Raw genomic sequence first — 5,000 nt, 5'->3', positions numbered from 1 at the left:
GACAAATCGCTCCACCAACTAAGAACGGCCATGCACCACCACCCACCGAATCAAGAAAGAGCTATCAATCTGTCAATCCTTCCGGTGTCCGGGCCTGGTGAGGTTTCCCGTGTTGAGTCAAATTAAGCCGCAGGCTCCACTCCTGGTGGTGCCCTTCCGTCAATTCCTTTAAGTTTCAGCTTTGCAACCATACTTCCCCCGGAACCCAAAAGCTTTGGTTTCCCGGAGGCTGCCCGCCGAGTCATCGGAGGAACTGCGGCGGATCGCTGGCTGGCATCGTTTATGGTTAGAACTAGGGCGGTATCTGATCGCCTTCGAACCTCTAACTTTCGTTCTTGATTAATGAAAACATACTTGGCAAATGCTTTCGCTTCTGTTCGTCTTGCGACGATCCAAGAATTTCACCTCTAACGTCGCAATACGAATGCCCCCGCCTGTCCCTATTAATCATTACCTCGGGTTCCGAAAACCAACAAAATAGAACCGAGGTCCTATTCCATTATTCCATGCACACAGTATTCAGGCGGGCTTGCCTGCTTTAAGCACTCTAATTTGTTCAAAGTAAACGTGCCGGCCCACCGAGACACTCAATAAAGAGCACCCTGGTAGGATTTCAACGGGGTCCGCCTCGGGACGCACGAGCACGCACGAGGCGGTCGCACGCCTTCGGCTCGCCCCACCGGCAGGACGTCCCACGATACATGCCAGTTAAACACCGACGGGCGGTGAACCAACAGCGTGGGACACAAATCCAACTACGAGCTTTTTAACCGCAACAACTTTAATATACGCTATTGGAGCTGGAATTACCGCGGCTGCTGGCACCAGACTTGCCCTCCAATAGATACTCGTTAAAGGATTTAAAGTGTACTCATTCCGATTACGGGGCCTCGGATGAGTCCCGTATCGTTATTTTTCGTCACTACCTCCCCGTGCCGGGAGTGGGTAATTTGCGCGCCTGCTGCCTTCCTTGGATGTGGTAGCCGTTTCTCAGGCTCCCTCTCCGGAATCGAACCCTGATTCCCCGTTACCCGTTACAACCATGGTAGGCGCAGAACCTACCATCGACAGTTGATAAGGCAGACATTTGAAAGATGCGTCGCCGGTACGAGGACCGTGCGATCAGCCCAAAGTTATTCAGAGTCACCAAGGCAAACGGACCGGACGAGCCGACCGATTGGTTTTGATCTAATAAAAGCGTCCCTTCCATCTCTGGTCGGGACTCTGTTTGCATGTATTAGCTCTAGAATTACCACAGTTATCCAAGTAACGTGGGTACGATCTAAGGAACCATAACTGATTTAATGAGCCATTCGCGGTTTCACCTTAATGCGGCTTGTACTGAGACATGCATGGCTTAATCTTTGAGACAAGCATATGACTACTGGCAGGATCAACCAGGGAGCTGCGTCAACTAGAGCTGAGCAGCCGGCCGCCCGGGAGTGTGTCCCGGGGGCCCGCGCGAACACGCAAGCGTCCGCTCAATCATTCTGCAAACAGGAGGAGGCTGAGCTCCCCTGCACAATACACCTCGAAACCCTCTCAGGTCCCGGCGGCGCGCAGCGCCGTCCCAAGTACTTGGTCGGGTTCGAGAGAGGCGCAATCGCCCGGAGTTAGGCGAGTAGACGCTTTCGGTGCGACCACCCGTGCTCCCAACTGAGCTTGCCGCTGCCGACAGAGGCCCGGGAGCGTGCTGTCGTGGCATTGCCGGCGGGAGACAACACGCGCCACCTACGGTGACCGGCAGCTCCAACGCCAGCGCCACAGAAGGACAAAAGCCCCACTTGGGTGCCGAAGCGAACTCTCCCAGCACAGCGCACGCGCCAACACATCCGCACAGCTGCGATACAAACCACCAGCGAGAACCGCTGGGGCGACCGAGCAGCAGACGGCGTCGCGGCGCCGAGCGCCGGGCGGCGGCGCATCCTCAACGCACACAGTCCTCAATCGGACCAGCACACTGAAGATGTCCACCGCGCTTCGCACCGGGCCCGCGAGGACCTACTTTGGCCGCACGGCGCCGCGCGCAGGGTGCGCCGGCGCGCAGCTGCGACGCCTGCCGCGTCCGTCGGCCGGCGCGCCTGCCACTGGCCGCCCCCACCAGCCGGCTGTAGCGCGTGCGCCCACGCACCGCGCGGCCAGCACGCCGGGAGGCGCCCCCTCACCGGCCGGGGACGGTCCCACCCAGCCACCGCCGCGTATCGCTTCACACCCAGATGCCGTTCAGTTTCGTCGGCATGGTGGGTATCGCTGGAACAACCGGTTCGTACCTCAACCTATCGTCGCCATCACCGATTCACCCCTAGCGAGAACAACCGCACCACAACAGGTTACCATTTGTTCATTTGCGTAACTTCACCAGAAAACGCAGGCGTCCATCGCCATTTGCAACTTCAACGATTATTGCATGCCTGTGTCAGGTGTCACGCCACACTACGTCTGCCCACATACACGCAACAAAATGTGCACGCCTAGACAATACGTGGAAGGTGGCCCCCGTACGTATGCGATGTCCATTGCTCGAACGACTGTCAACCGGCCTCTGTAGCATGTCGCAGATATGGAACGCGGTGCACCATGCCATCACGGTGTGTGAGGAGAGACGACTAGGTCCGAATACATCAACAGACAGCTCATGCTGATCGCCATCCACGGCGTCCGTTCCTCCCACACGTCTCTATGGCGTACCACACTGCAATCCAGCTCTCATAGGGAGACGACACGTAGCTGCGTGCACAATATTTGCACTGTATGGTCCGCCGTTTTTGGGCGCAGTCGTTGTACGGTCACACATGTGCCACGATGTATCATTCGGTACATAAGGACGAATGTGCAGTACAGATTGTGGTTTACGCGTACGACATTAGCGGACGGTTGACACAGGCCGCACCACAACGTAGCCTGAGTACGTCGCATGCGAAGGGCATTGAACATGCAAACTTCTCACCAACCAGCTTGCGAAGGCAGGGGGGCAAGGTGGGGACGTGGGGAGGGGCGGCATGTACGTCCTGCTGCCATCCACATTACAGTGTACAGCAGGAGCATGTGGAAAGTCAGCAAGACTTGCAAGGTGTTTAACATGAAGCGATACACAGGGGAGCGGGCAGTGCGAGTAGCGAACTATATTGCGAGGGTTGCGGGTGGGCAACACTACACTAATTGAACGAGTCGTATAACAATTACAGAGCAGGTTTAGGCGACAACATGGGTTACGTTAGGGGACAACGTGGGTTACGTTAGGGGACAACGTGGGTTACTTTAGGGGACAACGTGGGTTAGGTTAAGGCACAACGTGGGTTAGGTTAAGGCACAACGTGGGTTAGGTTAAGGCACAACGTGGGTTAGGTTAAGGCACAACGTGGGTTAGGTTAAGGCACAACGTGGGTTAGGTTAAGGCACAACGTGGGTTAGGTTAAGGCACAACATGGGTTAGGTTAAGGCACAACATGGGTTAGGTTAAGGCACAACATGGGTTAGGTTAAGGCACAACATGGGTTAGGTTAAGGCACAACGTGGGTTAGGTTAAGGCACAACGTGGGTTAGGTTAAGGCACAACGTGGGTTAGGTTAAGGCACAACATGGGTTAGGTTAAGGCACAACATGGGTTAGGTTAAGGCACAACATGGGTTAGGTTAAGGCACAACATGGGTTAGGTTAAGGCACAACATGGGTTAGGTTAAGGCACAACATGGGTTAGGTTAAGGCACAACATGGGTTAGGTTAAGGCACAACGTGGGTTAGGTTAAGGCACAACGTGGGTTAGGTTAAGGCACAACATGGGTTAGGTTAAGGCACAACATGGGTTAGGTTAAGGCACAACATGGGTTAGGTTAAGGCACAACATGGGTTAGGTTAAGGCACAACATGGGTTAGGTTAAGGCACAACATGGGTTAGGTTAAGGTACAACATGGGTTAGGTTAAGGTACAACATGGGTTAGGTTAAGGTACAACATGGGTTAGGTTAAGGTACAACATGGGTTAGGTTAAGGTACAACATGGGTTAGGTTAAGGTACAACATGGGTTAGGTTAAGGTACAACATGGGTTAGGTTAAGGTACAACATGGGTTAGGTTAAGGTACAACATGGGTTAGGTTAAGGTACAACATGGGTTAGGTTAAGGTACAACATAGGTTAGGTTAAGGTACAACATAGGTTAGGTTAAGGTACAACATAGGTTAGGTTAAGGTACAACATAGGTTAGGTTAAGGTACAACATAGGTTAGGTTAAGGTACAACATAGGTTAGGTTAAGGTACAACATAGGTTAGGTTAAGGTACAACATAGGTTAGGTTAAGGTACAACATAGGTTAGGTTAAGGTACAACATAGGTTAGGTTAAGGTACAACATAGGTTAGGTTAAGGTACAACATAGGTTAGGTTAAGGTACAACATAGGTTAGGTTAGGTTAGGTTAGGTTACACGTTGTTGTAAGGAAAGGTGTAGGGGGGGGGGGCGGGGGCGGCAGGTTCGTTGATAGTGATTATAGTAAGTGAATGCTTGTGACATGATCAGATTTGTCACGTCAGGATGCACCTTTGGCTTATTAGAGGCGGCGCTCCAATTCTATGCTTGTGTGAGACCTGTGTCTTTGACTCATGTCATTGTTTGTGCGCTGTGACAGGAGGTACTATTGTGATGTTGGGTGCACCGTTGTATAGGACATGTGTGGGTGTTGGTGCCTGGTCTGCGCAATGGTGGATGTCGAAAGGCTGGGATATTGTATTTTCCGCATGGACCTCCTGGTCTGGTTGTGATAGTGTGGATTGTGTAATGTGGCGGAGAAGATGCACTGGATGTTGTTCCATGCTGGTGCTTACATATTGTATGTGCGCCTGTTAGAAGCAGAGAGTGGTGCGTGATCAGAGTGTCTGGCTGACGTGTGGTTCCCATTGTGGGCAGACTCTTTCAGCATGTATACGGACAGTTGTGTATATTTGCTGTAGTTTGATGGCTCTGCATTGATTACTAATCAGCGCCGTGTGTACGGGTAATCTGGTT

The 5,000-nt window shown here is 52.7% G+C and overlaps 1 non-coding gene across 1 annotated transcript in view; it reads right to left on the bottom strand.

Annotated features, from left to right (window-relative positions):
• Positions 1–1,404, bottom strand: part of LOC124772136 — a 1,909-nt gene extending 505 nt beyond the window's left edge. Inside the window, exon 1 of the ribosomal RNA XR_007013809.1 lies at positions 1–1,404. This exon is cut by the window's left edge and continues 505 nt beyond it. This is a non-coding gene — a ribosomal RNA (small subunit ribosomal RNA).
• Positions 1,405–5,000: the final 3,596 nt, after the last annotated feature.

The sequence above is a fragment of the Schistocerca piceifrons genome, unplaced genomic scaffold (genome assembly GCF_021461385.2).
Source record: "Schistocerca piceifrons isolate TAMUIC-IGC-003096 unplaced genomic scaffold, iqSchPice1.1 HiC_scaffold_936, whole genome shotgun sequence".
Classification (NCBI taxonomy): domain Eukaryota; kingdom Metazoa; phylum Arthropoda; class Insecta; order Orthoptera; family Acrididae; genus Schistocerca; species Schistocerca piceifrons.
Note: the sequence above shows the minus strand (reverse complement) of the source record. Positions and strands in the feature narration are given on the sequence as shown.